Source organism: Macaca mulatta, chromosome 3, assembly GCF_049350105.2.
Source record: "Macaca mulatta isolate MMU2019108-1 chromosome 3, T2T-MMU8v2.0, whole genome shotgun sequence".
NCBI lineage: Eukaryota > Metazoa > Chordata > Mammalia > Primates > Cercopithecidae > Macaca > Macaca mulatta.
The window spans coordinates 73,691,338-73,702,945 of NC_133408.1; positions in this window are offsets into that span (position 1 = coordinate 73,691,338).

The following is an 11,608-nucleotide window of genomic DNA, read 5'->3' on the forward strand; positions in this document are numbered from 1 at the left end:
GAGACCATGTGTGTCTGGAGTTGGTTCCTGCTGGTGGGTTCATGGTCTCGCTGACTTCGAGAATGAAGCCACGGACCTTCATGGTGAGTGTTACAGCTCTTAAAGATGGCACGGACCCAAGAAGTGAGCGGTAGTAAGGTTTATTGTGAAGAATGAAAGGACAAAGCCTCCACAGTGTGGAAGGGGATCTGAGTGGGTTGCTGCTGCTGGCTGGGGTGGCCAGTTTTTAATCCCTTATTGTCCCAGCCCATGTTCCATTTCTATCCTATCAGAGTGCTGGCTGGGGTGGCCAGTTTTTAATCCCTTATTGTCCCCCCCCATGTTCCATTTCTATCCTATCAGAGTGCCATTTTTTCAATCCTCCTCGCAATGGACTACTTTTAGAATTCTGTTGATAGGTGCATTTGACAGAGCACTGATTGGTGAGTTTTACAATCCTCTTGTAAGACAGGAAAGTTCCCCAAGTCCCCACTGGACCCAGGAAGTCCAGCTGGCCTCACCTTTCACATGGACCTTGGCAAACCCTCAGCTGGGCATAAGAGAGGTGATAGGCATCTCAGGTTGGGCTCTACACCCAGGGTTACCCTGGAGGCAGCTCCTGTGGGCTCCAAGCACCAATTGTTAAATGCACAGGAATTCTATGAGGAAGTTGCTAAACTGTTTATAGCTTGAAATCAGCTGTGGCAGGAATCTTTATACCACAGAAATCAGCAAAATGCTGCAAATCAGGGTTGTTGTTTAAATTCAGAAAGCCTGTTTACACCACCATGCCTCATTCCAGGAGGAGGAGTGTAAAAGGTGGAGAATTATTACAGGATGATTACACTGCTCAGAGGGGTAAGAGATGCTATCCAGAATGCAACAGCATACTGTACCAGGAACATTTTTTAAAGCTGCCTGGTAACATGTTTCGGTCTCTGAATTTGATTGGATTATTAAAGGTTCCCATCCTGCATGTTTTTATAATTATTCTTTCAAATTACAGTAATAATTTCAGCCTAAGAATTAGCTAGCCAACGTTTGGTCTCCTTATATGTCAGAAAACCTTTCCATGTCTGGTTACCATGCTTTCAACGGACATCTAGTGGAGAGGCAACAAAAAGAAGCAGGCCAGGAAATTGCTTACATGTAATTAGAAGAGAAAGTTGTCAGCAACCTTGTCGGAAGTCCTAGTCACCTTCCAACTAGTTCTGACTCAGCAAGCCGCTCAGGAGTGCACCCACCAAATCCAGCGGAAGGCCCGGTAGGTAGTGAGGGAAGGTGCCAGCCTAGCGGGTAGCTCCTCAGCTGAGATGTGAGTCAGTGAAAAACGGAAATATGCTCCCCTGACTCAGCCATACTGTGCTATGGTAAAAACCCAAGGGGCTAAGAGCAAAGTGTGATTTTTCACGGAGAGAAAATATTGACACAAGAGCACATGTAGGAATTTTTCCATTTATCTCACAAATTATGCTGATCTAATTGACCCAGGCATCAAAAAGCCAGTACTCACAGGAAAGTTGCAGCCAATAACATAAAGGAGTGAATAAGATAGATTTGCAAATATCAGAATATCAAGAAGGATGCCAGGCCTGAAGACACAGAAGAAGATGTAGAATAATTATCTGAGCAAGAGAGACGCATCTGAGACTTAGTGAAGGGCACAGGGGCCTTGAGTTACAATCCAAGGGCAAATGCAAGAAGGGTTAGCATCGTCATTCAAGTAAGTTTATTCCAGGCAGAAATTTCTACATACCAAGTAATGCCTGAGGGAATGGTCCAAACTTACTGGGCGGGGGGAGGGGAAGTAGTATTGTTTAGGTGCAAAGCAAAGACACAGTAATAAACTGAAGCAAAACGTACAAATGCAGGTGTGAACGAAAGGACTGGAGAAGACCCAGCCTGGAGCGTGGCCCTGAGCCAGCCGGCAGCTGCTTGGGAAGGTGTTGCGCTGCGGCTGATGAAGAATCTGACTTTGACTGCAAATGCTACCTCTTACCATAGCCTTCCCTGATGCTGGCCTCTGATGGCTCTGATCTTTGCTGCCAGAGCTGCCCTGAGTTTTCTCTCTCTGCTTTTTACATTTCCTTGGCTATTTTAAAGAAAAAGTTTAAAAAAAAAAAAAAAAAGAGGCTATATCCTGTTCTAAAACATTTTCAGGAAGTCCACTACAAATTGCATTTGTAAAGAAATAATAAGTGCATTCAAAGCACTAGGCATGGATTTATATTCAGCCCACAGCCTAGCAGAGCCAATAAAACCAAAGTCAAGTCCCAGTTTCAGGTGGAGACCTCTCAAGTCGCGACATCCCTTTTAAAGATGTTAGGTTTATTTATATACAGGAGGTGGATGGAAAAACAGGGTTTGTGGATATTAGTATTTTTGTTCCACAAGGGAACAGTTTTATATTCCTTGACTACCAAACAACTGGGCTAAAAGCTTGAAATTAGCAATCCTTGTCATAAAGACAGAAGGATATTACGCTGAAATGGAGGAGAGATAGTATTTCATTAATTCAACAAATTATTTTGGAACAATGTTTTGAAAGAGTCACACTGTCAGATACTAGAATATGTAAATGAATGAGACATATTTACCACTCTCCTGGGACTGAGGGACTGCTGAGGAAGACATGCGGAAAGGTTGTTACAATCCAGGTCAGTGAGATTTCATGTGAGTAATGCACGTAACGATCCCATGAAATGCGGAGTTACCGAATGCACATGACGTTCTCATGTTGGCAGGCTAGCTTACTGATGTGCAGAGTTGGCTAGTCATCAGAAGTGGAGAAAATCAACTGTGTACTAATTCATTCGGATGAAACACAATAAAAGGAACTCTTTTTCTGTTTTTTTTTTTTTTTGAGACAGAGTCTCGCTCTGTCGCCCAGGCTGGAGTGCAGTGGCGTGATCTCGGCTCACTGTAACCTCTGCCTCCCGGGTTCAAGCGATTCTCCTGCCTCAGCCTCCTGAGTAGCTGGGATTACAGGCACATGCCACCACACCTGGCTAACTTTTGTATTTTTAGTAGAGACGGGGTTTCACCATGTTGGTCAGACTGGTCTTGATCTCCTGACCTCCTGATCCTCCCACCTCAGCCTCCCAAAGTGCTGGGATTACAGGCGTGAGACACTGCACCCAACAAAAGGAACTCTTAAAAGTTCATTAACAAAAAGCATCATGGAAATGCAAAGGGGAACTTCATACGGTCTGTAGAATTGGGAACGGTGTCCTGGGGAAAATGATATTTTTGTTGTGAAAACAGGAGTTGGCCAGAGAGGGAGGATAAAAAATTGTAAGGTGGTCAGAAATGGCACAGCAAATGGAGGACCATGGGCAGTTCTGTGTTGCTGGGTCATGATGTGCAAGGCACAGCTGACAATGGCAGGTTGGAGAGGGAGGACCCTGTATGTGCTGGTAGCATACTTGGATTTCTTTCTTTCTTTCTTTCTTTTTTTTTTAAGATTCACTCTTGTTGCCCAGGCTAGAGTCCAATGGTGTGATCTTGGCTCACTGCAACCCCTGCCTCCCGGGTTCAAGTGATTCTCCTGCTTCAGTCTCCTGAGTAGCTGGCATTACAGGTGCATGCCTCCACGCCCAGCTAATTTTGTATTTTTAGTAGAGATGGGGTTTCTCCATGTTGGTCAGGCTGATCTTGAGCTCCTGACCTCATGTGATTCACCCCCCGTCAGCCTCCCAAAGTGCTGGGATTACAGGCATGAGCCACTGTGCCGGCCTTGGATTTCTTATGTGGGCCATGGCAAGGCACTAAAAGGGGCTAAGCCAGACAAATTTCCATTTAAAGGTGAGTGCCCAGACCCCAGTGTGTAGGACAGATTTAAGAAGGACAAGACTTGAGACTAGAGATGATTTTGGAGGCTACTGAGTTATCTAGGTGCAAGTGAGGGTTTGGACTGAAGCAGTAGGAGTAGACGAGGAAAAGCAGAGCAGGCTGGAGAAATATTTATGAAGGGAAATTGGCAAGGCCTCCAAGGGTAGAGAAGGTGATGAAAAAGACAGAACTTCTGGGTTTTGATAATTGGTGATAGTCCCTACCAGCCACAGCAAAGTACAGAAAAGGTAGGGGCTATAGTTAAAGAGGTAGGTGATGATGTCACTGGAGATACCAGAGGAATACTTATGATGCCCCGGAGGCAGTTAGGTCCATGTCTCTGCAGCTTGGGGAAGGGCGGAACTGGAGCGCAGGATTGGAGAGTCAGAGGAAGTGGGCAAAGAATCCAAAAAGTGCTCATGACATTAATTAAGGGGAGTGTGTGGAGGAGATAAGCAGGGAGCCAGGAATTTAAGGTCTGAGCCAAGAAAAAGAAAGAAAGCTATGGAAAAGCTAGAGATACCTCTAAAGTTCAGGGACAGGCATTTGGGGTGATGGGGGCTGCTGTCCTCAACTTCCTTGAAGAAGCAGGATGCAGAGTGGCCTGCTAGCACAGAAGAGGGGTGGCTCGAGGAGGAAAACAAAAGTCTTAAATAGACACAATTCTTAATTTAAAAACAAATTTAAAAAAGAAAAAAAAAGAAAATTCTCACCAAAGACAATTAGGAGAATAAAGTGAGGCCAGCTGAACACTGATAACGTGCATTTTCAGTGGCGCAATTCCGCCATGCTCTGTATTAATCATTTTCCCAAGCTGGTCATCAGTTACCGGGGTTGGAAGAGAGAAGGCTGACCTGAGCACGCACATCACTAGATTCTATTGGGCTGTGTGAGGAGAGGCAGGATGGTGGGGAGTGAGGGGAGTGGCTGGGTTCAATGTGGGTGCGGAAGGACTCGAGGCCAGGCCAGACCTGACAGAGCGTGCTGTGATTTAGAGTCATGGTACTTAATTGGCTGTGTTTGTCAGAGGTATTTCCCTCCTTCCTCCTCATCTGACTTTCACCTCTCCGACTTCTGTAAATTATCCTTAGCTGTTTCATGGCTAAGAGCTTTCTAATACTTATTTCATTACTTTTATCCCATGATAATTTTCCTTTTATCTGGGGTTATCTCTCAAACACTAAGTTGCTTGATACATGAACAACAACTCCATTCTATCTTGCTCACCAAAAATGTTTCTGAAGTCGTTAATGTGTTCCGCCCCATAAAGTCAAATTAAGAATGTTAAAAAGTCTTCTAGCCATTTATCCCATGTTATCTTAATTCAAGCCATTTCATGTTTTATGAGCTCAGTTACACAACACGTCATCGTCTAATTGGCTTAACTCCTCTTCTGAACGAAACTTGAAAAATTTTCTTTGAGATTGGGACCACCTCTTGCGTCTTAGTTCTTAGACTCAAATGTGAGTGAAGTTCAGAAGAGTGGTCACTGAGGGAGGAGTAAGCCAAGTTCAGAGTGCAAAGGGTGACTGGGGAAACAGCCTAGGGTCTTGAAATTTCCGATTCCTGGGCATAAATGGATGACTTTGCAGCCCTTCATCCCAAGGCGATGACTTATGCCCTTGCATCTGCCTTTGCATGTGAGAAAAGGCCTGGGCTGGGGAGAAGTTCTGTCCCTGAAATAACTCCCTCAATTCCCCTCACTAATTCAGAAACTCACCAAAGGGAGGATAGTTTAAAACATGCATCTTTGCCAATATGTGTAAACTTTCTAGTCATGACCAGCTCGATGTGAACGAGTCTGAGAGCCACCTCTTCCTAACTGTGTTGGCCATCACGTCACAGATGGGCGGGGCTCGCAGTAGGCATTTGTTGTTCTTCTGTTAGTACAGTCCCATCGTTCACTGTTTTTCTAAAAGTGAGTTTGGACCTGTGAGAGAAGAAAGCTAAGTCATCAGAAGCTAAAATGTCTGTGAGCTCTGTGGTGTTCAGCGCCCTGGCACAGCCTGGGTCGTGAGGTGTTCTCACACTCTCTCCCACCCTCAGTGTGCATGGGACAGGGAACCCCACATAGCCGCCTTTGTCCTGTTGGCGGCCCACGGGCACTGCGTCAAAATTAGCAATAGTAGCACACTGCCTTTCTGTGCCCACAATACTTCTGTCCTCCTGATGCTTCCTTCCCTTGCCCCTCTGCTAACCTTGGGCAGCTTTTGGCCTAGGTCCCTTCTTGTGTCTTGAATGGCATTTCAGTGGTTAGTCCCCACATTGATACATGATGCCTGCCTAGAGCTGGCCATGCCTCCTTTTGACTGGTTCTCCCCTGAAGCCTGTGTTGCCCTGGCCAGTCTTGGTCAAGACATACAGGCCTTGATGAGGCAAACTATCCAGATCTTCTCTGGGTTAATAGTTCATGCGTTCATTTTATAGACATTAATTAGTGGGACACCAGCTTGATGCCAAGCTCTGCATTAGGCCTGGAGATAGCAAGATATATAGACAATGGTCTCTGTCTTGGAAGGTCTTTGAGGTACCCACATCGCAGTGACAATAACCCATATTTGCACTTGTGAGAGCAGTCTGATTATTCTGGAGCTAGCAGCTGATATCTTTTTTGATGTCCCAGCACATAATATCTTGTGATTTTAGGCATCCTGCAAATACAAACTTAGAGGCTGCCAACAAGATTTCTTCAACATCTGTGAAACCCAGTGCACTGACGGAGGCAAGGAAGTTAGCACAAAGAAAATTGGAAATACATATTCCTATGCGATTGAGAGCTCCATCTCCTTGGTGGTCAGGACACCACGTAGCAATGGCAAGACTTGGGCATATGCCTCTGTTGAAGATGGAGGTAGAACTGCAGCTTTTAAAGAAAATAATCAGCTGTGAAAAACTGGGAAAAATAGAGCTTTTGAAATGCCACTCTGCCTTGCATAATTCTGGAATAAACAAAACAAAAAGTTTCCAGAACAGTGTTTTGGCATGTGTCCTTAATAACCTTGTTTATGAAAAGCACTTGAGATATAACCTAGTGCCTAGAGTAAATGAAAGAGTAAATACATGTCTACCGGAGCTACTTTATGTGATACCACTGGCCAGGTCCATATCCTAATACCACAACACTGCTTCTATGAGAAAATTTAATTCTACTTCTATCGATTCAAATACAGCCCCTTTCCTGATGCATGTGTGTAAGAGAATATCCTCTGGCCCAACACGTCCTTTTTGAGACAGATCTCAGCAGGGACATGCGTCCTTGGCCCTGCCTTCCCTAGACAATGTCACCTCAACCGGATATCATTACCAATGAACAAACCTTAAAATAAGTGCTCACCCAGGTCTAATACAGGGCAGAGTGGTCATTTGGCATCCCTTGAAATGGGGATTCTTTGTCTTGGTCCAGTGCTTTTCTAGAGGAGAAGGCTGGGTGCTGCCTGAGAAAGAAGGGAGAAAGGTGGTCCCTGTCAGTCATTCTTGCCTTTCTCTAAAACAGGAGCCTTTGGGAACAGCCCTGCCTCCCTACAGACAGAATAGTGACCAGGTGTCACTCAAGCATGTTCACGTTGATGGTCTAGCAAAGTGTTTTTTTCAATGACATCAGAACGTCCTGAAAGACTTGTGATGATCACGCTACACAAACATCTTACCAGCTTTCCATGATTATGGACTATTGCCCACGAACAGTTTGGTGGCCCAGGGGGTTGGCACCACAAGCTGCTTAATCCAGGACTGATGAGAAAATGATGTTCTGCTCAGAGATGAGGCTGAAAACAGACCCTCTGCTTTCTCTACGCCCTGGTGAGTCTCAGGTTACACCAGTAAATAACTCCTCTTCTTTATTAAAGAACCATGCAGAAGTAGCTCAGGAAATTACTGTTTAATCACGTAATACCCAGATTGCTCAAAGAGTAATCTAAAGAGAGAATTTTTATGGTGCATTTAATATTTTGGTATTTCAAGAGCATGCTGCCTTGTGTATAGCAGAATGTCTGCAAACATTTGTGGACTCATTGATTATAGAATTAAGCTATTTACATTTTTAAAAGAAACATCAAGAATTAGGCTTACGGCCGAGACGGGTGGATCACGAGATCAAGAGATCGAGACCATCCTGGTTAACACGGTGAAACCCCGTCTCTACTAAAAAAAATACAAAAAACTAGCCGGGCGAGGTGGCAGGCGCCTGTAGTCCCAGCTACTCGGGAGGCTGAGGCAGGAGAATGGCATGAACCTGGGAGGCGGAGCTTGCAGTGAGCTGAGATCCGGCCACTGCACTCCAGCCTGGGCGACAGAGCGAGACTCCGTCTCAAAAAAAAAAAAAAAAAAAAAAAAAAAAAAAAAAAAAAAAGAAAGGATACACATCAATGCTTTTCTGACTGTGAATAATTAAAATTTCTAGAAATTATCCTGCATCATTTTTAAAGGACATGCATAAGGAAATGCACTCTACAGTCAAAATATTAAAAATATCAATGCAAGGTGGAGACGGCATGACAAACATTGCAAAAGAGGAAAGAAACGCAGGCCAGGGTCGCCCACCCACTCATCAGCTGGGGATACTGCTGTTGGGGAACATGATTTACCCATATTGACAAAATTCCTATTTTTGTTGTTACTCTAGTTTTTATCCACAAAATACACACCAGAGTCAGTCGATAAGTGGAAAATAATATTTTTTTTCTGGAAACCCTAATCAGTATTTCTCAGTGTTTACAAAGAATCGAGGAAGAACAAGTAGTTTCAAATACAACAGAAAATATTTCATTCAATAAAAGCATTTGGAGGAAAATATTGCAGCATGGCCTTCCTGGCTTCAAAGTGTTCTTGGGAAGAAAATGCACATACATCTGTGATGGCTTGACAAAACATGTCTGCCTGAGGAGGAAAAGAAGCCAAACTCATCCATCTCTTAAGGTTCCTCTAGTATTAAAGTGATCTTAATCCATTTTTAATTAGATTTGTATGAAAGTAGCTATCACATGGTTCCAAAGTTGTGACCAAGCACTCACATCATAAACATCTTAATTTGCAAAGTACCAACCCTGGTTCTTGGGAAGCAGGGATATTGTGTCAACAGGATTGCCCAGTAGGTGGCCTGCAAATACAAACTTAGAGGCTGCCAACTGGATCTCTTCAACATCTGCAAAACCCAGAAATTGTTTACAGCATGTATTATCTTTGTGTACGCACATTTGCCAGAGAGAGGATCAGTCTCAAAGAGGCCCCTGACGCTAAATCTGCCGCCCTTGGGAATTCTGTGACCAGCATTGTGCTCTATTTAATGGCCCCCAAACAAGATAACCTCTTAAACCTCCCTCGCTCGCTCCCTCCCTCGCTCGCTCCCTCCCTCCCTCCCTCCCTCCCTCCCTCCCTCCCGCCCTCCCTTCCTTCCTTCCTTCCTTCCTTCCTTCCTTCCTTCCTTCCTTCCTTCCTTCCTTCCTTCCTTCCTTCCAAGATGGATTTTCACTCTTGTTGCCCAGATTGGAGTGCAATAGCGTGATCTCAGCTCACTGTAACCTCTGCCTCCTGGGTTCAAGTGATTCTCCTGCTTCAGCCTCCCAAGTAGCTGAGTTTACAGGCATGTGCCACCACACTCAGCTAATTTTGTATTTTTAGTAGAGACGGGGTTTCACCATGTTGGTCAGGCTGGTCTCAATCTCCCGAACTCAGGTGATCTGCCCTCCTTGGCCTCCCAAAGTGCTGGGATTACAGGCATGAGCCACCACGTCCGACCAACCTCTGTATCTTTCATTACGTTGAGAGGACCTCCTCTTCTTACTTCTGGGACTCACTAAATCCAAGAGTCCCTCTGAGGAGGATGCGTGTGTGCTGGGCTCCCACTAACCTCTGGGCCCAGCCTTTTGCATGGTTTCTGGAATTAAGGCCAAATAATATGTATCAAATTGAATGGATTTGATGACTCTCCTGTCCCCCCATTTCTTCCATATATAAAGCTGACCAGTTTCTTTTTTTGTTTGTTTTTTGCATGTGCTTACTTTTTAATCTTAATTTTTATTTGCGTTTAACGTTTAAATTCAGGGGTCTATCTGTAGGTTTGTTACATAGGTAACAAACTATGTAACATGGTTTGTTACATAGGTAACAAACTATGTAACATGGTTTGTTACATAGTTTCTATGTAACATAGTTTGTTACATAGTTTCTGCGTAACATGAACAGTATCATGGGGATTTGTTGTACAGATTATTTCATCACCCGGATATTAAGTCTAGTACCCATTAGTTGTTTCTCCTGATCCTCTCCCACCCCTTATTCTCCATCCTCCAATAGATAGGCCCCAGTGTGTGTTGTTCACCTCTATGTGCCCACGAGTTCTCATTATTTAGGTCCCACTTACAAGTGAGAACATTTGGTATTTGGTTTTCTGTTCCTGTATTAATTTGCTAGGGATAATGGCCTCCAGCTCCATCCTTGTTCCTGCAAAGAACATGAGCTTGTTCCTTTTTATAGCTGCATAGTATTCCATGGTATATATGTACCACATTTTCTTTATCCAGTCTACCATTTAGGTTGATTCCATGTCTTGCGATTGTGAACAGTGCAGCACTGAACATACGCATGTATGTGTCTTTATGATAGAATGATTTATATTCCTTTGAGTATATACCCAGTAATGGGATTACTGGGTTGAATGGTAGTTCTGTTTTTTGGTCTTTGAGGAATTGCCACACCGTCTTCCACAATGGTTGAACTAACTTACACTCCCACCAATATGTATAAGCATTCCTTTTTCTCCACAACCTTGCCAGCATCCATTATTTTTTGACTTTTTAGTAATAGCCATTCTTACTGGTGTTAGATGGTATCTCTTTGTGGTTTTGATTTGCATTTCTCAAATGATCTGTGACGTTGAGCTTTTTTCATATGCTTATTGACCACATGTATGTCTTCTTTTGAAAAGTGTCTGTTCATGTCCTTTGCCTGCTTTTTAATGGGGGTGTTTTTTTTCTACTTGTAAATTTGTTTAAGTTCCCTATAGATGATGCTGGATATTAGACCTTTGTTGGATGCATAGTTTGCAAAAATTTTCTTCTATTCTGTAGGTTGTCTGTTTACTCTGTTGACAGTTTCCTTTGCGGTGCAAAAGCTCTTTAGTTAAACTATGAAAGAGGTCCCATTTACCAACTTTTAATTTTGTTTCAATTGCTTGTGGCGTCTTCATCATGAAATATTTGCCTGTTCCTATGTCCAGGATAGTATTGCCTAGGTTATCTTTCAGAGTTTTTCTACTTTGGGGTTTTACCTTTAAGTCTTTAATCCATCTGGAATTGATTTTTGTATATGGCATAAGAAATGGGTCTAGTTTCAATCTTCTGCATATGGCTAGCCAGTTATCCCAGCACCATGTATTGAATACAGAGTCCTTTCCCCATGGCTTATTTTTTGTCAGGTTTGTTGAAGATCAGATGGTTGTAGGTGTGCAGCCTTATTTCTGGGTTCTCTATTCTTTTCCATTGGTGTATGTGTCTGCTTTTGTACTAGTACCATGTTGTTTTGGTTACTGTAGCCCTATAGTATAGTCTGAAGTCGGGTAGCATGATGCCTCCAGTTTTGTTTGTTTGTTTTCTTAAGATTTCCTTGGCTACTGGGAAATGAGGAGCCCCTCTGCCCAGCTGCTGCCCATCTGGAAAGAGAGGAGGGCCTCTGCCCAGCCGCTGCCCCATCTAGGAAGTGAGGTGCGCTTCTGTCCAGGGCCACTGTCTGGGAAGTTGGAGCGCCTCTGCCTGGTCACTGCACCGTCTGGGAAGTGAGGAGCGCCTCTGCCCGGCCTCCGCAC